A 24,682-nucleotide genomic window follows, 5' to 3' on the forward strand; every position below is an offset into this window, starting at 1 on the left:
ACAAAACAGACTGGGAAAAGTTAGTTGCAAAGCATAGAACTGTTAATTTACAGAAAATTAGCGCCCAGGATATATAAAAAATCCCATAAACCAATTTTTAAACATACAGATAACTCTAAAAAAAAAAGAAAAATCAGACAAGGTGGCACCCATAGCTCAGTGGGTAGGGCACTGGCCACATACACCTAGGCTGGCAGGTTCAAACCCAGCCCGGGCCAGCTAAAACAACAATGGCAACCGCAACAACAACAAAAAAATAGCAGGACATTGTGGCAGGCGCCTGTGGTCACAACTACTTGGGAGGCTGAGGCAAGAGAATCACTTAACCTCAAAGGTTGGAGGTTGCTGTGAACTGTGATGCCATGGCACTCTACCCAGGGGAACAGCTTGAGACTCTGTCTCAAAAAAAAAAAAAAAAAAAATCTGACCAAAGCTATGAGGCTGTAGTTTATAGAAGAGAAAACCCAAATGACTAAAAACATATGAAAAAATGCTTGTAGGAAAAAACAAAAATAAGCATATGTAAAATTATCTTTCAATGTCATGGCAAATACACACTAAAATAAGAGTAAATACCGTTTGGTGTCCATCTACCTTCCTGGCCACGAGTCCGGGATGGAATGGTCAGGAGCATGCCAGGTTCTGGAGTTGGAATTGATCAGACTAAAGGCTGCCATTGCTGTTGTCATAGCAGCAAACTGTACATCAAAGGTGTTTAGAAAGATTGCAATGGCCCAAATGGCCTGAAAGGGGAAGAAGCAGGAGGCAGAATAGCATAGATTTCAACACTCCATCATCCTCATATGATACTCGACTTTTGCCAGGTCCTATGCTTTAATGATTTGTCTCATTCTGTTGTCCCAAGATTCTACTATGGAAGAAGAAGGAACCAACTCAGAGAGAGGGTCCCACACTGCCCAACATTACATTCTGTTATAATATGAAAGCCCAGTTACAAAGGGGGAATGATCAGGATTTGGAGATAATTCTGATAATTGTTTGGGGACAGGCTGGGTCTTCAAAGCTAAGCAGGAATCAACAAAAAAAGGAGCAGATATAATACATGAGCCAATGAGAAAGTAAGGCCTATGCACATTGAGAAAATATTTCCTATTTGACAAACTGCGTGATTTATTTGTGACGGCCATTACAAAGTGGAAGATGGTCATTCATTTTGTTTTCTTTTAACGGGACCTTGCTATTTGTATTTGTGTCCTGTGTGGTTAACACAAGAAGATAAGGAGGACATAATCTCACCAGTGGACCAAGGTTTCTAAGTTCCTGGGTGACAGATCATACATACACAAGTATGACACCCCGTGAAAGTTGACTTTTCTTTGTAGTCTCTGACACACATATATGTAAAACACACAAGAACAAATGTGTAAATACACACACACTGAGGATATTCACATGTTTTCTACATAGTTATACCTTCTGGTTAATGATTCCTTCCAGTTAACATACTCCTTGTCAATCATCCTTTTTCCCTTGGAGACTTTTGAGAACAGCATACTTATTGTTCCTTAAAAGTGGAGCTAGTAGGATTTGAGAAAAGAGCTGTTAAATTCGTATTGTAACTCACTGAAAGGTTTAATGGGATGTTAATTTCAGGACATAATTTATGTTAGATTATCACTGGGGTATGAATAGCATCATAATTTTCAATTAGTTCCACCTCTCAATGCTCCACATCATTATTCTTGAATAGTTGTTTTAAAGAATAAGAAAAATGTATTATTTCACATAACAAGAAGTTGCTCCCTAGCTAGTTCATTCTAGTTAATTCTGTGACTATTCAGTATCTTTCAGTTGCTGGTTCCTTCTTTCCATTTTACCATCTCAGGTACAATCTCTCATTTAACAGGACAGTTGCAACAGTAAGGGACAGGCATTCTTTCACAGGTAAGAATGTCTGGATGAGAGTGTCTTAGGAAAGAAGAGTGGCTTGTCTGCAAACAGGTATCTTCATCAAAGAACAAAATTGTCTCTCAAGTCCCCTAGCAGACTTCCCACCAGGTCTCAATGGCCAGCTCAAGTAATTTTAAAACATCCCTTTACATTCAGAATTTCTAACATTTAAATAGTTATTTTCAAAGTTTATTCTTAATGTCAAAGTTAAATTTTTAAACAGAAAAGGAAAACACTAGTGTCTCCATTGACAATTAAAGTCACTGTGGTTAACTCCTTATTTTAGATCCTGGCAGAAATCATAAGTAATTAAGGCAATTTTCACCAAAATTATCTCGGGAAAGTTCATGTACTTCAAGTGTTTAAGAATCAACTTTCATTCAGATCAGTTCCCTATTTTCTGACAATTTAATATATTTTTCCACAGATTTGGAACTTTAACCTTGACGAGAAGTATAAATACTATGATTATCTCAATGTCAATATTATGTTTAAAAATAATCTTGCCTGAGGTAAAAGAATCTTACATAGAAAAGTCATGCATCTGTGACTAGGATCATTTACATTTTGCTTGCATTAACTCTGTTTTGACATGCTTACTATCCAGCCAGGGAAAGCCCGAGGATGTGGTTTTTACAGACAACTTCCTACCAGTTCCAACCTCATTTTATACTGCAAATATGAGGAGATGAGTTTCTCCAAATGAGATTTACATGTGTAAGTGCAGACCATAGATTCTGACAGCTTATAAGAAAATAATATCTTACCTGCTCCAGAATCCACTCGTATCTACAAAGTATAAAACTTTCTAAGGTAATCATGATTATATTACTAAAGAATGGTTATTTTTCTTTTTTTTTTTTTCATTTTGAGACACAGTGTCACTCTGTTGCCCTGGGTAGAGTGCCGTGGCATCACCGCTCACAGAAACCTCAAACTCTTGGGCTCAAAAGATCTTCTTTCCTCAGCCTCCCAAGTAGCTGGGACTATAAGCGTCTGCCACAAAGCCAGGCTATTTTTAGAAATAGGGTCTCACACTTGCTCAGTCTGGTCTCAAACTCAACTCAAGCAATCCACCCACCTTGGCCCCCCAGAGTGGTAGGATTACGGCGTGAGCCATGGCACCCGGCCTAGAATTTTTAAAAAACTACTATTAATAAAATTCTATGCTGGGTGGCGCCTGTGGCTCAGTCGGTAAGGCGCCGGCCCCATATACCGAGGGTGGAGGGTTCAAACCCAGCCCCTGCTGAACTGCAACCAAAAAATAGCCGGGCGTTGTGGCGGGCGCCTGTAGTCTCAGCTACTCGGGAGGCTTAGGCAAGAGAATCGCTTAAGCCCAGGAGTTGGAGGTTGCTGGGAGCTGTGTGCTGCCACGGCAGTCTACCAAGGGCTACATAGACTGTGCCTCAAAAAAAAAAAAAAAAGAAAAATGCTTCTAGCAAAGTTACACTCAGCTGTTCAACCCAAACCCAAAGGCCAGACCTCCCCTCCGGAGCTAGTGTCTGCCCGCACTGCGCATGGACGGGCGGGACTGAGTCACGGAAGGGGCGGGTCTAGCCCCGGAGGTCCCACAGCTACCCGCGGACAGCGCGCCTCGTTTTCCGCGCGGCAGCCGAGAGAGGACGGTTCGGAAATAACTGCTAGCTATGCGGGTGGGCGGGAAGAACTGCTACCTATGCGGATGGGAAAGCGGCTGAGCCTTCCAGTCGGTAGCTGGGCTCTTGGAGGTAAGAGCCATTGCGGTCTTTCTTCCTCCTCTCCTACGGGCCGGGCTCTCGCTTCGTGGGTACCGAGCGCCGCGCCGCCTTGCTCCGGCCCAGCCGCAGCCGGCGCCTCAGGTTTGGCCCAGGAGGTGACGCTCCCCTCGCGGTCAGGGGCCACGAGCCCTCCGGCCACCTGAGCCGGCGTTTGTGAGCAACCACCTGGAAGTCTTAGCGCAGCCTACTCCGTCAGCGCTGATTTTGACTGTGAGCCCAGAAGTTAGTATAAAGGGCCTTGCATGACTCGGGAACCAAAGGTGCCTGGAAGGAACGGCCAGATAACTTCCTGTTCTGCTTTGCCGGGTCCCTTTTGTACCCCTGCAAATCTGAGCGTGCGGCATTGGCTTGTTCAGGTTTCCTTTAAATGGGCGGCTTATTTATCATTTATAAGGGAGCAGTTTATACGCGGGGGAGGTGATTATCTCCTAGGTAATAAGACGACCCATCCCTAACATTACTTTGTGGTTTTGAAATTTTCTTTTCTTTTTTGTTTTTTTGTAGAGACAGAGTCTCACTGTACCGCCCTCGGGTAGAGTGCCCTGGCGTCACACGGCTCATAGCAACCTCTAACTCTTGGGCTTACGCGATTCTCTTGCCTCAGCCTCCCGAACAGCTGGGACTACAGGGAAATTTTCTTTTCTTTCTTTCTTTCTTTTTTTTTAATTGTTGGGGATTCATTGAGGGTACAATAAGCCAGGTTACACTGATTGCACTTGTTAGGTAAAGTCCCTCTTGCAATCGTGGGGAATTTTATTTTCTTTCTTCCTTTTTTTTTTTATTGTTGGGGATTCATTGAGGGTACAGTAAGCCAGGTTACACTGATTGCAATTGTTAGGTAAAGTCCCTCTTGCAATGGTGGGAAATTTTATTTTCTAAACGAAGTTTACTGTGGGTCTATGCTGGTCTCTAGCCGTAAGTGGAGCGAGTCGCGTTTTCCTGTAAATTTCCTTGTAAATAAGTTCTGAGAAAAGACATTGAAATTGGAGAACAGCCCGTGCAGTTCTGCAAGGCCCTTAGGCTGTAAATGCCTACCCTTGTGCCTGTGCTTGAATTCACAGGGAGATGGGTGTTTCCGGATGTACATCAGTCAACTGCGGGGAGACTGGAAAACATGCTGGCAATTCAAAAACGTTTAAAAATGGTAAGGCATCTGTGAGACGTGGTATATTCCTGGCTTTTTTTTTTTCTTAACGATTTGAAATACATTGTTTCATTTGAAGTAATTTTAAGACTTAGCTGTCAACAGGATGAATGTAATGGTTCTATAATCCGTGGATTCCTTAATTTTAAGCCCTATATGGTTTGAATTGTTGCTAAGTGCTGGGATTTCTAGAAATTTACAAGCTAAGTGTTTGTTTGATAAAAATAGAGGTAGTGCATGAAAGTCTGAAACATAAATACAAAAGAACTCAACGACCCATTTAAAAGCGGTAATATTGCCAATGCTGTGTTACCTCCCACCCCCATTCCCCTGCCCCCCATCTAGTAGTACCTATCTCTAGTTTTGTGTCCATCGGTTTCTTGATCCTGTGGCTGGGAGGTGAGATGGATAGTTTATTATTCATATGTATCTTTAAACATAGGCATTATAAGAATGAGTATGCATGTAGTTGTCTGTAGTTCCTGTGAATCATAATACTAAACTGAAATTTTCCAAATTAGAATTATTCACAAGCAGTAATTTTATTCCTCATACTCAAGTGAAATATTTCAGCATTTCAAGACATGAAAATAATGATAGTTTAGCAGGGTCCAAACTTGTATGTCTTCATAAATCACATCAATAATTGTCTAGCTCAATGATTTATACTCCTGAGGTGCTGTGTGACATTTGTGTGGCCCTGGCCATCTCCTTTGCCCTGTTTGTGTACATTCAGTTAACTTAAACTTAATTCTGTAGGAATGTGTCTGGTAATGCTGACAGTGTAAGGCATCCCTTCTCTAAAACTACTAGATTTGCCATTGTACTGTTTTCAGGTGAAAATCTTCACACTAGTTTCTGTACATCTAGCATTTAACCTGACTTAGTGCATTCTAGTCAAGCTCTAGGACAGAAAAGCAATGGTTGTCTACTCATTAGGACCATTGTGTCTTAAAATCAATACTGTGATGATGAAGGATATAAAATGTTTCCATCATTTATGTAATTTTTAGGTACTAACCAATCAAAAGATTTAAAACACTCAAGTCATTAACAGATGTTTTTAAATTTCGCGTTTGTCAGTTAATACTATCAGAAGTAATGAAACAGGAATTGTGTTCTTTTATTCCATTAGAAATGTATTGAACAAGAGATACTGGTACTTTTATTAAAAAGTGGGTTGGAGTCCCAAAAGGTAGGTTGGGTTCCTTACAGGAATGACATTTTGTTGTTGTTGAGACAGGGTCCCACCCTATGCCCCTGAGCAGAGTGCAGTGGGCGTGGTAGCTCACCACAGCCTCAGACTCAGGCTGCAGGCACCCCTCTGCCTCAGCCTCTGGATGCCGCTGGGATTACATGTGCTCAAGGCAGCACCCGGCTGGGTTTTTCCATTTTTTTTCATGAATCGGGGTCTCACTGTCGCTCAGGCAAGTCTCTAACTCCTGAGCTCAAGCAATTGATTCTCCCTCCTCAGCCTCCCACAGTGCTGGGATTACAGGCATGAGCCACTGCGCCCGGCAGGAATGAAATTTTTATTAGACTATTCCTTCATATAACATGCCAAACAAATGCAATTACAAATGGGAATTGACAGTGAAAATTTAATTTTTAGGTCTGACAAATCCTATGAATTTTGAAGGTGTGTGAAGGTCATTGTGACAGATGTTTTCCAAAAGCTTAACAGAAAATGGCAATGAAAAAGTAGAACCGCCACTGCATATATTGAGGTACAAAAAGTGTTAAATGACATCTTTTTGGGAATCGTGGTGCTATTGTTACTAACAAGCAATACACAAAATGTTTGATGTGTTATTGACATTGATAATGGTGGCATAATGATGACTTAAATTTTTGCCGTTTACCCAGCTGAGGATATCTTTGAAGAAATAATTCTTAGACTGAGATGCCAGTAAACTATATTGGTTTATGTTAATGGTATGTAGTACAATTTTTTACTAAGAGGCTAAATGTTCTTTCTCCTTAGCACATAGGTAGCTGCAGATGGATGTCCTTTAGCTGCAGTTTTTTGAAATACTCCTTTGTTGCCTCAGGTAAGTAATTGTAACTAGGAAAGCGACCACATCTGTTGACAGTTAAAAGTGTCTGATAAATCCAAGGGATTGGGTCCAATAGCTGTTGCAGTTGCCTTTGCATGTCAGGATATGGTTTCCTTTTCTCAGCATTGAATTTTTTTTTTTCTTTTTTAGACAGTCTCAAACTGTCTCCCTGGGTAGAGTGCCCTGGCACCACAGCTCACAGCAACCTCAAATTCTTGGGCTTCAGCAATTCAATTCTCTTGCCTCAGCCTCCCAAATAGCTGGGACTACAGACGCCCACCACACCACCCAGCTATTTTTTGGTTGTAGTTGTTGTTTGGGAAATATGGGCTGGATTTGAACCTACCAGTCTTGGTGTATGTGGCTGGTGCGCTAAGTACTGAGCTACAGGCACCAAACCTCAGCAAAAAGCCACTGTTTGAGGTTATGTGGTTAACTTTATCTTTGATTATGAAATGATTTTCACTGTTCTGATTTTTTAGAGGTGTGCCATGCAACATTATGGAAGAAAGAACGAAGACTGCAAGAAAACAGATGAACAGAAGCAAATGATGAAAATGAATATTTTACTTGGTTTTACTAACTTCATTATAAATGATATAGAAAATAAATGTGAGTAATTATTTTAATTGCTGGGCACTAAAGTCTCTTTTCTTTTAAAATAGCTGTATTCTTTTTTTTTTTTGAGACAGAGCCTCAAGCTGTCACCCTGGATAGAGTGCCATGGCATCACACAGCTCACAGCAACCTCCAACTCTTGGGCTCAAGAGAGGCTCCTGCCTCCGCCTCCCAAGGAGCTGGGACTACAGGCGCCCGCCACAACGCCCGGATATTTTTTGGTTGCAGCTGTCGTTGTTTGGCGGGCCAGGGCTGGATTGGAAGCCATCAGCTCAGGCGTACGTGGCTGGCGCCTTAACTGCTTGAGCCACAGGCGCCGAGCCAAAATAGCTGTATTCTTAATAGTCACTACTAATCAGACCTGTTTTTAGCATACTTTAACAATGTAATCGGCTCATTTGTGGGTGGTGATCTCATTGAGATAAAGCATGGTGAGATATTTCCTGTACTCCCTCCCCACTTTCCCTTTGTAGCTTTTGGTAATTTCTGGAGAGGCCCTAATCGCTGCATGTGTCATATCTGGCTTCCCCTTTGTAATTCTCTATTGTACCTGAAAAACCGGTAGGACTCTTGAATGCTTGAATGCAATCAAATTGTCCCTTATGTAAAAGCTATCAGCTTTCTGTGATTATAGATTTTATTTAAGATTTAAATTTTAAGGGCCCGGGCACTGTGGATCACCCCTGTTGTATTCCTACCATTTTGGGAGGTGAGGCGGGTGGATTGCCTGAGCTCTCAGGTTTGAGACCAGTCTGACCCAGAGTGAGACATTTCTGGCCACATGCACCAAGGCTGGCAGGTTTGAACCCAGCCAGGGCCAGCTAACCAACAATGGTAACTGCAAAAAAAAATTGGGTGTTGTGGTAGTCGCTTATACTCCCAGCTATGTGGGAGGCTGAGGCAGGAGAATTGCTTAAGCCCAAGAGTTTGAAGTTGCTGTGACAGCACAGCGCACTACTGAGGGCGACATAGTGAGATTGTCTCAAAAAATAAAGGTGGCGTAGTGGGTGCCTGTAGTTCCAGCTACTTGGGAGGCTGAGGCAAGAGGATCATTGGAACCTAAAAGCTTGAGGTTGCTGTGAATTATGAGGCCATAACAGTGTACCAAGTGCAACAGTGAGCCTATCTTAATTAAAATTTTTTTTTTTTTATTTTATTCAGTTTGACTTCATCTTTGAACACAGTAATCCTAATCTTAGTACAAGTAATAATTGTGTTATGTTAGGAGAAACTGGGCCGGCAGGTCTGTCTAGGATTAAAAGAATGGAATTTGAAAACTAGATTTCTCGCTAGGTGAAGATAAAGACAGGGAAGTGTTCTGCCTTCATCCCATAGAGAACCGTAAAAGAGTTGTACACGAGAAGCACAAGATAAGCATCTTGCTAACTGGTAGCATAAAATTGTAATATGTAAACGTTAAAAACTGGCTTTTCCTTCTAACATTGTCCCTGGCACTAGTAGATGTTCAGTGATAGTGATCTAGATCTCAGAGAGTTGGTGAGTAGTCCTGCTGTTTGGTTAAGAAACTGAAGTGCCAATTTTGAAAGATATGATGCATGATAGCATCTTGGTTAATAAAGTGACAGTTCGGTGATACTTTGCTTTTCTGTGAATGGATGTGATCTTTCGATAAGGCTTTGAAGAATGAGAACTAAAGATTTAAGAATTTTTTACAAGATACGTTTTCTCATGATGTTTCTGCCTTTTCAGAGCAGAAAAACTTTCCTTCGAAAATGAGGACTGGGGGTGGTGCCTGTGTCTCAGTGAGTGGGGCACCAGCCCCATATATCGAGGGTGGCGGGTTTGAACCCAACCCTGGCCAAACTGCAACAACAACAACAAATTAGCCAGGTGTGGTGGGCTCCTGTAGTCCCAGCTACTCGGGAGGCTGAGGCAAGAGAATCACCTAAGCCCAGGAGTTGGAGGTTGCTGTGAGCTGTGACACTGTGGCACTCTACTGAGGGCAATATAGTGAGACTGTCTCTAAAAATACAAAAATGAAGACTGGGCTTCCAAATTGATTTCTTTGCCTTATGGAACCTTTCTTGTAACTAGTGAGGGCTAAGTAGCCAATTTATAAATTACAGTCTCCTTGATAACATGTAAATTTTCATTTAACCTGACACGTGCATAATATATGGGGAATTCCCAAGGCTTTTCCAGATTCTGTATTTAGGGCTTGTGAAACTATGTCATAGACATGTCAAAAAAAGCATGAAAAGACCTTAAATTTGAAGTTTAAGGTTAAGTAATTTTTTTTAAAGTTTTGATCTACCACCAGGAGTCATACAAAAGGTTATATATATTCTTTACTCACTAGTTTTGACAAGTTCACAAGTGTAAGGGAAAAAAAATAGTTTAACATTATTTGTAGATAAAGCATTATTGCCATCTTGTGACAAATATAGTGGACTACATAAAAGTTATTTTTCACCTTGTTCAGCTTATTTATATTTTTGTCTATTCACCATTGATATTCTGAGCTAACCAGAATTTGTTTTTTAAGTAGTATTCTCCTTGACAACTTTATCACTTATAAATTGTCCACACTGTTCTAAGTTTTAAAATTCTGCTGTTGGCTATAGAGGTTTGGATTAGTATTTATCGCATTAGGAATTAATTTTGAGGAGGCCATACTTAAATTTTTAAAAAATCACTCTCAAATACACTTTCTCCCCTGCTTAGGTAGCAATGAAGAAAAAATGATTTCCTCAAGTCACTTATTCATCACTAGAGAAGATACCTGTCCCTGGTCCATACGTGTTCGAGCTGTCGTTGGCACTGAGTCAGGTAGATATCCCTTTCCTCTAAATACTCTTCATTATGCAATTCAAATGGAAATACTGCATTTGGAGCAACACAAAATACAGCGGCTCCTAAAGAAGGAAACAGAATGTAAGTGAGGAATACTTAAAATGCCAAATGTGAGGGCGGTGCCTGTGGCTCAAGGAGAAGGGTGCCGGTCCCATATGCCGGAGGTGGTGGGTTCAAACCCAGCCCCGGCCCAAAAAAAAAAAAAAAAAAAGCCAAATGTGAAATCACTCTTATCAAACAAAATAATGAAAATGTAAAAGTTAAGTTCTGACTCATTCAATAGAGCATGTCGATAATCATGTAAATCTGACACTTGTTCTTTTAAACTAAGGAAGCGGCTTTAGTTTGGTACCAACAGAAGAAGTATTTTGATGTCTACATTTTAAAGCTTGGAAATTGTAAAAAGCATTAGTTTTGAAGCTGAATAGTAATGTTTAGAGGTGAAAATAGTAGAAAAAGAAGGTATTGGAATATGGGTAAAAAGAATAAATGAATGATCAAGGATAAACCCATTGCAGTACATTTCTCAGTTGTTAAAACCATTCATGGCAAGGTAAATATCTAAATTTATGGACTAGAATAGCCCCTCAAATAAACTGGCATATATCAAATGATTTTCAACAAGGGTAGTAAGATCATTCTATGGGGAGAAAAAAACAGGAGTTGGAACCTGTTCGTGGAAAAAACATGAAGTTGGACCCTTAGCTTACATCATAGCAAAAATCATCTCAAAATGGAGCATAGACCTAAATGCAAGAGTTCTAAGACTTTAAAATGTAAACATTAAAAGACTGTAAGTCTTAGAAGAAAACACAGGAGTAAAGTTGAATTATTTTGGATTTGACAGTGATTTCTTGAATATCACACCAAAAACAGGCACCAAAACAAAAAATAAATTGGACCACATCAAAATTAAAAACTGCATCAAAAGATACAATCACTGGTGAAAAGGCAACCCAGGAAATAGAAAGTTGCAAATCATATCTCTGATGAAAGACTCTGCAAGTCAGTAAGAGAACAACCTGATTTTTAAAATGGGGGTCATGCAGGGGATTAGAGTGGAGGGGGCGGGAAATAGGTAAGGATTAAAACATACATTTCTCAAAGAGGATAAACAGATGACCAATAGGCATATGAAAAAGATGTTCTACATCACTAATTAAGGAAATAATCAAAATCACAATGCTGGTCACTTAATTGTGGTCAAGGGTATAATACAACAAGAGGACATTTCAATTCTAAACATTTATACACCTAACTTAAATGCTCAGATTTATGAAAGAGACCTTTTATGAAAGAATTGAAATTATACCTTGTATCTTTTAAGACCACAAGGTAATAAAGGTGGAACTCAACTTCAACAAAATTTTTCAGCCCCATACAGAGGCATGGAAGTTAAACAACCTTATGGTGAATGACAATTGGGTCAAGGAAGAGATAAAGGAGGAAATTGTTAACATAACACCAATGAAGCTACAAGTTACCAAAACCTGTGGGACACTGCAAAAGCAGTCTTAAGAGGGAAATTTATCATATTAGATGTCTATATCCAAAAAGCAGAAAGAGAGCACATCAATAACTTAATGAATCATCTTAAGGAAATGGAAAAGGATGAACAATCTAATCCCAAACCTAGTAGAAGAACAGAAATAACCAAAATTAAATTAGAAATAAATAAAATTGAAAACGAATCATTCAGAAAATTAATGAAACAAAAAGTTGGTTCTTTGAAAAAATAAAATAAACCTTTGGCCAGATTAACTAGAAACTAAAAAGAAAAATCTCTAATAACTTCAATCAGAAATGAAAAGGAGGAAATAACAGATATCACAGAGATATAAGATATTGTCTCTGACTACAAGAAACTATGCCAGAAATTTGAGAATGTGGGCTGGGCACCCATAGCTCAGTGATTAGGGCACTGGCCACATGCTGCAGGGCTGGTGGGTTCAAACCTGGCTGGGACCTGCTAAAAAAAAAAAAAAATACCCAGGCATTGTGGCGGGTGCCTGTAGTCACAGCTACTAGAGAGGCTGAGACAAGAGAATCACTTGATCCCAAGAGTTTGAGGTTGCTGTAAGTTATGATGACACAGCACTCTACTGAAGGTAACAAAGTAAGACTCTGTCTCAAAAGAAAGAAGAGAGAGGGAGGGAGGGCGGCAGGAAGGAAGAGAGGAAAGGGAGGGAGAGAGGAAGGAAGGAAGAGAGAGAGGGAGGGAAGAAGGAAAGAAGAGAGTAGGGGGGAGGAAAGAAGGGAGAGAGGGGGAGAAAAGCACTGAGATCAAAGAAACAGTAAACAAATCTTCCAACAAAAAGCCCTGGGCCAGATGGCTTCACACCAGAATTCCATCAAATCTTTAAAAAAAGCTCACACCTATAATGCAGAGACTATTCTAAAACATTTAGAACAGTGGTTCTTTTTTTTTTTTTTTTGGGGAGACAGAGTTTCACTTTATGGCCCTCGGTAGAGTGCCATGGTGTGGCGTCACACAGCTCACAGCAACCTCCAACTCCTGGGCCTAGGCGATTCTCCTGCCTCAGCCTCCCAAGTAGCTGGGACTACAGGCACCCACCACAATGCCCGGCTATTTTTTTGTTGCAGTTTGGCCGGGCCGGGTTTGAACCCGCCACCCTCGGTATATGGGGCCGGCGCCCTGCTCACTGAGCCACAGGCGCTGCCCAGAACAGTGGTTCTTAACCTTGCTAAAGCTGTGGCCCTTTAATATAATTCCTGTGGGTCCCACAGGTTGAGAACCGCTAATTTAGAATGAAGGTCCTTCCCCAAAACATTCTATGAAGCAAACATCACCCTGATACCAAAACCAGGAAATGATCCAATTAAAAAGGAGCACTACAGACCAATTTCATGAATTTATATAGATTCAAAAATACTCAATAAAATCCTAGTCAATAGATTACAGCTACACATTAAAAAATTATACATCATGATCATGTGGGCTTCATCCCAGGGAAGGAAGGGTAATTTAACATATGCAAATCTATAAATGTAACTCACCATTTGAATAGAAGCAAAAACAAAGACCATAGGATCCTCTCAATAGATACAGAAAAAGCATTTGATAAAATTCAATATACTTTTCTAACAAGAACTCAAGAATATAGGCATAGTGCGTACATTTCTTAAACTGATTGAGCCATCTATGACAAACCCACAACTAATATCATCCTGAATGGAGCAAAACTGAAAGCTCTTCCACTTAGAACTGGAACTAGACAAGGATGTCTTCTATCACGACTATTATTCAACATTGTGCTGGAAGTTCTAGCCAATGCAATCAGGTAAGAGAAAACTATAAAGGGCACCCAAATGGGGGCAAAGGAGGTCAAACTCTTGCTCTTTGCCAATGATATGATCTCATACTTAGACAATCCCAGTGACTCAACCACAAGACTCCTGGAAGTGATCAAGAAATACAGTAATGGGTCAGGGTAGAAAATCAATGTCACAAATCAGTAGTCTTGGTTTACGGCAACAATAGCCAAGCTGAGAAGCTAATCAAGGACCAATTCCCTTCACAGAAGCTTCAAGGAAAATTGAATACCTAAGAATATACCTAAAAAAAGAGGTGAAGGACCTCTACAAAGAGAATTATGAAACCCTAAGAAAAGAAATAGCAGAAGACATTAACAAACGGAAGAACATACCATGCTCTTGGCTGGGAAGAATCAACATTATTAAAATGTCTATACTTCCCAAAGCAATCTACAGATTCAATGCAATTCCCATTAAAATACCAACATCATACTTTGAAGAAGTGGAAAAAATAGTTCTTCATTTCATATGGAAGCAGAAACAGAAACCATATAGCCAAGGCAATTTTTAGTAATACAAACAAAGTTGGAGGCATCAGTCCCCCAGACTTTAGGCTATATTACAAGTCCACAGTGATCAAAAAAGCATGATATTGCACAAAAATAGAGACATTTGGAACTGGATAGAAAACCAAGAGATGAAACCAGTCTCTTATAGCCATTTGATCTTTGTTAAACCAAATAGAAGCATACACTGGGGAAAAGAATCCCTCTTAATAAATGATGCTGGGAAAACTGGATAACCACATGTAAAAGACTGAAACTGGAGCCACATGCTTCACCACTTAAAAAAATTGATTCAAGATGGATAAAAGATTTAAATATAAGACATGGAATGATAAAAATCCTAGAAGAAAGTGTGGGGAAAACTCCTAAGGATGTCGGCCTGGGGAAAGATTTTATCAAGAAGATTTCCATAGCAATGGCGATAACAAAAATAAACAAGTGGAACTTAATTAAATTGAAAAGCTTCTGCACAGCTAAGGAGATAACAAGCAAATCAAATAGACAACCTTGAGAATGGGAAAAGATTTGCATGTTACAAATCTTACAAAGGTTTAATAACTAGAATCTATAGAGAGCTCAAATGAATCAACAGAAAAAGAATGCCATCTCTCACTGGAAAAAAACATGAGCAGAACCTTCTCTGAAGAAGACAGATGAATGGTTAACAAAAGCATGAAAAAATGCCCATCATCCATAATCATCAGAGAAACGCGAAAGAAAATCAACCTGAGGTATCACCTAACCCCAGTGAGAATAGTCCACATCACAAAGTCCCAACGTTGCAGATGCTGGTGTGGGCATGGAGAGAGGGGAACACTTTTACACTGTTGGTGAGTCTGCAAACTCATATCGCCTCTTTGGAAAGAAGTATGGAGAATCCTCAAAGAACTCAAATTAGACTTCTCATTTGACCCCACAATCCCATTCCTAGGTTTCTACTCAGAAGAAAAAAATCATTTTATTATAAGGCTATTTCCACTGGATTGTTTATAACTCAATTTGCAATTGCCAAGATGTGGAAATGACCTAAATGTCCATCAACTCAGGAATGGATTAACAAACTGAGGTATAATGTATACTATGGAAAACTATTCAGCCATAAAATGATAGTGACTTTACATCTTTTGTATTAACCTGGATGGAGTTGAAACATAGTCTTTCTACTAAAGTATCACAATAATGCAAAAGCAAATATCCAATGTACTCAATGCTAATATGAAGCCAGTAGACCATCTAATTCACACCCACAGAGGAGAAAAAACTCATTTCAATTCAAGTTGAGGGAAGTGAGAAGGAAGGAAGGGGGAGAGGAAAGGAGGGGGGCTTGGGATGCTCCCAATTAATGGGCACATTTGGGTGCAGGACACAAGTACGAGAGGGACTCTGCCTAACAAATTCAAATATGACCTAGTTGTTTGTATCGCCACATTAACCTGAAATAAAAATAAAATAAAGGTGATTGAATTTAAGCTGACAACAAAAATCAGAATGCAATACCACCCTCACACCCATACAATGGCTATTGTAAAAATAAAAAGGAAATAATAAGTGTTGACAAGGATGTAGAAAAATTGGAACCCTTATGTAATGTTGGGAATGTAAAATGGTACACACACTACGGAAAACAGTTTGGTTGTTCATCCACAACAGTAAACAATTTCCATGATCCAGTAATTTCACTTATAGGTATATACTCAAAAGATTTGGAAGCAAAATCTCAAAGGGATATGTGTATCTGCACATTCATGTTCATAGCAGTATTACAAGGTGTAAGCAACCAAAGTGTTCACTGATAAAGGAATAAACAAAATATGGAGAAAATGTGGTATATATGTATTATTATTAAGTAATAGTACTCACACAATATAGATGAACCTTGAGAACATTATGTTACATGAAATAACCCAGTCACAAAAGGACAAATATTACATGATTCCACTTATATGAGGTACCTAAGAATGGTCAAATTCCTAGAGACAGCAGAATGAGAGTTGCCAGAGGCTAGGTAGATGTGGAAATGGGGAGTTGGGGTTTAATGGATACAAGGTTTTAGTTTGGGAAGATAAAAAACTTCTGGAAATGGATGGTGGTGATAGTTTCAAAACAACATGAATATACTTAACACCACTGAATCGTACACTTAAAAATGATTAACGAGGTTGATTTTATGTATATTTTACTACAATTTAAGAAACATTGACTTTTAGTATAGGAGTTCAGCTCTTATACTCCGTTTCATTCATTGATTCATTGAATAAGTACCTAAATGGGGCAGTACCAAGAGTACCAAGCCATGCCTCCCTTGCTACCCTACACTCTGCTGCTTCCAGACCATTCTTTCCCCTGCTTCCTCCTTTCTCTCCTTTGATGTTCAGTGCCACCTTGCTTTAACAACCTTTTCCCCCTTCCATAGTCAACGCCTAGCTCTCAGCACTTGGTGCACAATTTTCCTTTCTTCCCCAATATCCAACATTCAGTGTTTTCCATGTGAACTGCCCATTTAACTTCTGACCTCCCTGGGTCCTACCTTTCCCCCTCTACCTTAGCCACACATTCCCACAATCACAGGAAACTGGTATCACCAGAAACTTACTTCAAAACCAAAACTCACTCCCCTCAACTACCTCCTATGCTCCAGCTCAGTTGCTGTTCCAGGTCTTCCGCCTCAGAGATCTGTGATCTGCTTCCTCCCATTCATGCCCTTCCTCTGTCAGCTTAACAGTCCTTCCCTTGCAAGCCCCACACTACCTTGCTCCTCTGCAACACGCTGCAGGAACCCAACCATTCATAATATGCTAGTACTAAGGCTGGTAGGCAAAATCACACAACTGGCATTTCTTCTTTTCATTTTAAATGAATCGATAGCTTCAAACAATCGCTTCCACTGCCTGACGACCCTGCTGTGTTTCCCAAGGACACCTCCTAGCCTCCACAATGACTATTCTATTCCATTCTTCTTTCCTCAGACCTTTCATTTTCAGCTGGTCATACAATTTGAATATACCTTCCTTGAGGTATATGACCAAACCTACAAACCTACCTGGTTCTGTATCCACTTTCTTCTCTCCTATAAAATGAGGAAGTAACTAGTTTATGAGAGGCCAGTACTTTCACATGTGCCGGAAAACCATCCCTGCTCACCTTTTTAGGACTTTACTCCTGTATCTTCCCCTCTTCTACAGCATCATCAATTTACTCTACTGCACATAATGGGATTTAATGCCGTCTATCCTCATATAAAAATAAAATCCCTTCCTGGACCACTCATCCTTCTCTTCATTTTTTTTTTTTTTTTTTTTTGTAGAGACAGAGTCTCACTGTAACACCCTCGGGTAGAGTGCCGTGGCGTCAGACAGCTCACAGCAACCTCTAACTCTTGGGCTTACGCGATTCTCTTGCCTCAGCCTCCCGAGCAGCTGGGACTACAGGCGCCCGCCACAACACCCGGCTATTCATCCTTCTCTTCCTAATGCACCATTTCTTTCCTCATCTCAAAATTGTCTATGTGTGCTGTCTCCATAACTTCACCTCCATTTCTGCAATAGCTCTAATCATGGTTACCTAAAACCTGTAGGTTACCAGATCAAATCTTATCCATCTCCCAGTAGCATAATAAACCCTCAACCATTTTGCTCCCTTCTGGAAGCACTCTCCTTCTTGGTTATGTAATACCACACTTCCTATATTCTAGTTGATGCTTCTCAGTCTTATTAGTTCTCCTCATTCCCATTTCTAAATACTGAAATCTTCAAGGGCAGTCCTGGAGTTCTGGAGTCCAAGGGAGACCAACCTTTTGACTTCTCTGGGCCACACTGGAAGAAGAGCTGTCTTGGGCCACACACTAAATACACAAACACTAACAAAAGCTGATGAGCAAAAAAAAGTCCATGCATAATTTTGTGATGTTCACCATCACAAATAAGCAAAAAAGTCCTCACATAATAATTCTAATTATGCACTCTCTCATTCGGACAGTTGTAAAATCATAGAGCAGGTCCCAAATTTGCAATCACTAATATAGAAAATGTACATATCTAAGTAATAAAGTGTATTTGGCTGTGCTACGGGCACTGAGCCCTTCTTTTACTTTTATATTTAAAAATATTTTAAAACCCAAATACACTTTATTATTTAGCTATTATCATTATCAATTGCCTGGTCTACAATAACCGTTTTCTAACTAGTCTCCCTCTTTCTGCTCTTAACCCTCCAACTCCAAATGTGTTATTCTAAAAATACAATTTTAAACACTAGTGTTCTACTTAAAATCTTTCAATGACTTCTCATTATACTTAGAATAAAATCTCCGTTTTCTATCATGCTCTGTAAGGACTTGCAGGATCTGGCCCTACTTTCCTCTCCAGCCGGTTTTTATGCTGGTTTTTTGTTTTTGTTTTTTGACACCCTGGCTTTTCGTTTCTTGGAAGCATCTACATACGGAATTTCCCTCTACCCTGACTTATCATCCTTTAGGTGTCTGCTTAAATAAATATCACCTCCTTAGGAGGGCTCCCAAAACCCACTTGAAAGGAAGACCTTTCTATTCTTTGTCATAACATCCTATTGATGTTCTTCACAGCATCTGTCTTGATTTGCCTTAGATATGTATATGTATTCGTATATTTACCGTTGTCTGTCCTCTCACTAGGCTGTAAGCTCCACCCGGTTAGAGACTGATTGTGTTTTTTACCATTGTATATCTAATGCTCTCAGCACCTAGTTATCATTCAATAAATATTTGTTGACTGAAAAAATTATGGATATTTAATTCAAATAGTGATAATTAGGACATACAATATGGCAGAACCTCAGAGACATTGCACTTTTGGTTCTCGATCATGGCAATAAAGCAAAAATTGCAATAAAGTGAGTCACATAATTTTTTGTTTTCTCAGTGCACATAAAAGTTATATTTACACTACACTGTCATCTATTAAGAATGCTAAAAAAAAAAGTTAACAGTCACCTGAGCCTTCAGTAAGTCTTAATCTTTTGCTGGTGGAGGGTTTTGCCTCAATGTTGATGGCTGAGGACTGATCAAAGCAGGGGTCCCCAACCTTTTTGGCACCAGGGACTAGTTTCACAGAAAACAATTTTTCTATATACTGGGTGGAGGAATGGTTTTGGGTTGATTCAAGTGCATTCCATTTATTGTGCACTTTATTTCTATTACTATTACATTGTAATATATAATGAAAGAATTCCATAAGGCAAAATCCCAAAAATGGGAGCCCTGAGCTTGTTTTCCTGCAACTAGAAGGTCAGGTTCTGACTTAAATCCTGCCACTAGATACAGCTGTATAATTGAAGTACATCAACTCACTTGCCACTATAAAGCCTGCCACCAGATGCAGCTTAATTGTCACTGCCATTCACGGATAAGCTTTTGATATGAGTCTGCAAGCACTTGGGTTTATGTGCAGTCAAACCCTCTGCTAATGATAATCTGTATTTGCAGCCACTCCTCAGCACTTGCATCACTACATCAGCTCTACCCCAGATCATCAGGCATAAGAGTCTCACAAGGAGAATGCAGCTTAGATCACTTGAATGTGATCTAAGTTTATAGTAGGGTTCATGCTCCTACAAGAATCTAATGACACTGCTGATCTGACATGAGGCTGAGCTCAGGATGAGGAGCAGATATAAATACAGATGAAGCTTCACTCACCCACTGCTCACCTCCTGTGTGAGGCCTGATTCCTAACAGGCCATGAATGGGTAGCAGCCTGGAGGTTGAGGACTCCAAGGTCAGAGTAATGGCTGCTGAAGGTTGGGGTGGCTGTGGCAATTTCTTAAAATGAAACGATGAAGTTTGCCACATTGATTGACCCTTCCTTTCATAAAAGATTTCTCTGTAGCATGTGAGGCTGTTTGATAGCATTTTACCCACAGTAGAACTTCTTTCAAAGTTGTAGTCAATTTTCTCAAACCCTACCACTGCTTTATCTACCAAGTTTATATAATATTCCAAATCCTTTTGTTGTCATTTCCCCAAAGTCCACAGCATCTTCACCAGGAGTAGATTCCAAAGCAAACCACTTTCTTTGCTCATCCATAGGAGACAACGCCTCAATTTGTTCAAGTTGTATCATGAGCTTGCTGCAATTCTGACCAATCTTCAGAATCCACTTTTAATTCTAGTTCTCTTGCTATTTCCACAAAATGTGTAGTTCCTTCCTCCACTGAAGTCTTGAAGCCTACAAAGTCATAGATAATGATTCCTTTGATGGATCCCAGCAAAGAAAATTGAAAACCTAGATGCCATTAAGAATATTCATGATTCGGCTTGGCATCTGTGGCTCAAGCGCGCCAGCCACCTACACCTGAGCTGTTGGTTTCGAATCCAGCCTGGGCCCGCCAAACAACAATGGCGGCCGCAACCACAAAATAGCTGGGCATTGTGGTGGGAGCCTGTAGTCCCAGCTACTTCGGAGGCAGAGGCAGGAGAATTGCTTCAGCCCAGGGGTTGGAGGTTGCTATGAGCTGTGATGCCACGGCACTCTACTCAGGGTGACAGCTTGAGGCTCTGTCTCACAAAAGAAAAGAATATTCATGATTCATTTTGAGAGGTCAAAATATCCACATCAGGAGAATTTGAAAGAAGTTTATTTCAACCCTCATGGATGACTTACAAAATATTTTTCTTAACTAATAAGACTTTTAAAAAATTATTATCATTATTATTATTATTTGAGACAAAATCTTACTCTGTCACCCTGGGTCGAGTGCGATGACATCATAGCTCACAGCAACCTCAAACTCCTGGGGTTAAGCAATCCTCTTGCCTCAGTCTCCTGAGTAGCTGGGATGATAGGCATGTGCCACCACATTCAGCTAATTTTTCTATTTTTAGTGGAGACAAGGTCTTGCTCATGCTCAGGCTGGTCTCAAACTCCTGAGCTCAAGTGATCCACATGTGTTGGCCTCCCAGAGTGCTAGGATTACAGACATGAGCCACCACACCTGGTCAAATAATAAAACTTGAAAGTCAAAGTTACTCCTTGATCTAAGGGCTACAGAGTGGATCTTGTGTTAGAAGGTGTAAAAATAATATTTGTTTCTTTGTACATCTCCACCAGAGCTCTTGGGTAGGGGCATCATCAATGAGCAGTAATCTTTTGAAAGGAATCTTTTTTTTCTGAGCAGTAGGTCTCAACGATGGGCTTCAAATATTCAATAAACTGTGCTGTAAACAGATCAGTTGTCATCCCAACTTTGGTCTTCCATTCATACAGAATGGGCAGAGTAGATCTAGCATGATTCTTAAGGGACCTAGAATTTTTGAAATTAAAAATGAGCCTTGGCTTCAACTAAAAGTCACCAGACGCATTAAGTAGGCCCTAACAAGAAAGTCAACCTGTCCTTTGAAACTTTGATCCTGGCATTGACTTCTCCGTTCTACCTATGAAAGTCTTAGATGGCCTCATCTTCCAGTAAAAGGCTGTTTGTTTCATCTGCATGGAAAAGTCTTTAGTTTGTGTACCCACTTTCATCAATGGGTTCTTAGCTAGATCTTCTGGATAACTTGCTGCAGCATCTCCATCAGCACCCGATGCTTCACCTTGCATTTTCATGGTGAAACTTCATTTTTCAGCCTCATAAACCAACCAAACATTCCTTTTGCAGCTTCCTTACCTTTCTCAGCCTTCATAGACTTGAAGAGAGTTAAGGCTTGGCTTGCTCTGCATTCAATTTTGGCTTAAGGGAATGTTGTGGCTAGTTTGATATTCTATCCACACCATAAAGCTTTCTCCATGTCAGCAATAAGGTTGCTTAGCTTTGTATTGACAACTCAGCTAATTATTTAAGGCAAAAAGATAGCTTTTGACCTATGTCTGTTTTTGGTATGACTTCCCCCTAAGCTTAACAACCTCTAGTTTTTGATTTAAAGTGAGAAATATACCAGCACATTGTACCCCATGATTGCATTAATGTACACAGCTATGATTTAATAAAAAAAAAAGTGAGAAATACTTAATTCTTCCTTTCACTTGAACATTTATAGGCCATTGTAGGGTTATTAATTGGCCTTATTTCAGTATTGTTTTGTCTCAGGGAATATAGAGGCCTGAAGAGATGGAGAGATTGAAGGGAATGGCCAGCAGGGGGTGGCAGTCAGAACTTACACAACATTATTGATTCAGTTCTCTGTGTTAGGCTGGGCACAGTGGCCCATGCCTAAATCCTAGCACTCTGGGAAGCTGAGGCAGAAGGATCTGAGCTCAGGAGTTTGAGACCAACTGAGCAAGAGTGAGACCCTGTCTCTACTAAAAACAGAAAAATTAAGGGGTTCACTAGTCAAGAAAAAATAAATAAACAATAAAAATAGAAAAATTAATGCAACCTACTCAGGAGACTAAGGCAAGAGGATTGCTTGAACTCAGGAATTTGAGGTTGTTGTAAGCTAAGCTGACACCACAGCATTCTAGCCTGGGCAACAGAGTGAGACTCTTCCTCAAAATAACAATAATAATATTAATAAGAGTAAGTTTGGTATGTTATATGAACACAGTTGGTTGTGCCCCCAAACAATGAAAATAGTAATATCAAAGATCACTAAACATAAACCATCATAACAGATACAGTAATCATGGAAAATTTTGAAGCTGGGCATAGTGGTTCATACCTGTAATCCTAGTACTCTGGAAGGCCAAGGTGGGTGGATTGCCTGAGCTCAGAAGTTTAAGGCCAGCCTGAACCAGAGTGAAACCCCATCTCTAAAACCAGCTGGGCTTTGGGGCAGGCACCTGTAGTCCCAGTTACTCAGGAGGCTGAGGCAAGAGGATCACTTGTGCCCGAGAGTTTGAGGTTGCTGTGAGCCATGACACCATGACACTCTACCCCGGGTGACAGAATGAGACACTGTCTCGAAAAAAAACGAAAGAAAGAAAAAGTTTGAAATATTGTGAGAATTACCGAAGTGTGACAGAGGATGTGAAGTGAGCACATACTGTAGAAAAATGGCACCAATAGACTTGCTCGATTCAGGGTTGCCACAAACCTTCAATTTGTAAAAAACACAATGTCTATAAAGTACAATCAGGTGACGTGCAATAAAATGAAGTATGTCCGCATTTTATCCAGTATGCAAATGTAAAAAGAAGGTAAATTAATTCTAATAGTCAAGGTACTGTATAATCATTAGGAAACACAAGGATGACTTCATATAAAGGCTGCTGCTCCTTCACATATAAGTTTCATACCCACCCAAGAGAAATATCCATTGGTAGGGATCATTCTCCTAATAATGTTTCAAGTAGCAGTTAAGGTGCTCTTAACATTGCTTTGCTTAAGACTTAAAAATCAATGTACTTAGCTCAAATTCATTATGAAAACAGAAGTAACTAAAGGGAAAAAAATCTTCACAATTTTTTTTTTTCCCCTTCAATAAATTCTTTCTAAAATTCTTCAAGAAAGTCTTGACAAAATAGTCACCAAATATTCAGTCATATTCTACCACAGGAGCACTTAATATCATAATACCTGTTTTTCAATTCAGCAGAAGTACTTAATATTATAATACCTTGTTTTTCAATTCAAAGTCACATATTTTTGTTTTATTAAAATCTACTTGTGTCTTAACAATTGATAGCATGTCATAGTAAAATTGGCAGCATTTTTTCTTTAAGATATGTAAAATAGTGTGTCTTAGATTTGATGAAATATGATCTGAAGTATAGAATAAGAGAAGAATGTAAAGATAAAGCAAATTAAAACTAAGACTATGTATATATCCTTCCTATTATTTCATATTAGATAAGAATCAGTGTTTTTCTCTTTTGGTAAATAAAACTAGTTTAGGATGTTAATTACCCTCTTCTGGGGGTTATGAATCTCTATGACATATTTCATGAAACTTATGTTCTATCTTCCTAGGAAAAAGTGTATAAGGAACACACATATGAGTATACAAATTTGTATATAAGTTAGGGATTCACAAGCCCCTAGGAAACCAAACATCTATGTATCCTTAGTTAAGAATGGTTAATTTAGACAATTATACAACAAGGTTCGAATGTATCTTTGTAAAAGAGTTAATAAAATATAAACATAATTTAAAGCAAGTTTAAGCCCTAAACACATACACACAGAAAGCTAGTACTTTTTTGTGTGTGTGGTTTTTGGCCGGGGCTGGGTTTGAACCTGCCACTTCCAGCATATGGGACCGGCGCCCTACTAACTGAGCCACAGGCGCCGCCCCCAGAAAGCTACTATTAATGCATTAAGTTCCATGGTTGGTACCAAAGTTTGATTTGAAGAATGGTATCTCTAATCTAAATTAACGTCTCGTCTAATTCAACAAAGACCTTTGAGAGAATAATTCTCCTTACCTTTACCTTAAGAGGTCTTTTGTGTTTTTATTAGCAAAAGCATAATAGGTGCCATTCATTTCAAATAATTTAAATTCTATAGTCATAGCATTAAAACTGGCAATTCAGAGAATGTAGCACATGTTACTTTAAAAAGACGACAAATCAAAATTATTTAACATATTGTATTGCGTACTTCCCCCCACCCCCCCAGAATTCTTTAAGC

The 24,682-nt window shown here is 39.6% G+C and overlaps 1 non-coding gene and 1 pseudogene across 1 annotated transcript; both read left to right on the plus strand.

Annotated features, from left to right (window-relative positions):
• The first annotated feature begins 3,490 nt into the window (after positions 1 to 3,490).
• LOC128563717 (minichromosome maintenance domain-containing protein 2-like) overlaps positions 3,491 to 24,682 on the plus strand; it is a 258,885-nt pseudogene continuing 237,693 nt past the window's right edge.
• LOC128564179 (small nucleolar RNA SNORD87) lies at positions 6,639 to 6,723 on the plus strand. Its single transcript, XR_008374047.1, has one exon. It is a non-coding gene; the product is annotated as a small nucleolar RNA SNORD87 (small nucleolar RNA).

This window comes from Nycticebus coucang, chromosome 13 (assembly GCF_027406575.1).
Source record: "Nycticebus coucang isolate mNycCou1 chromosome 13, mNycCou1.pri, whole genome shotgun sequence".
NCBI lineage: Eukaryota > Metazoa > Chordata > Mammalia > Primates > Lorisidae > Nycticebus > Nycticebus coucang.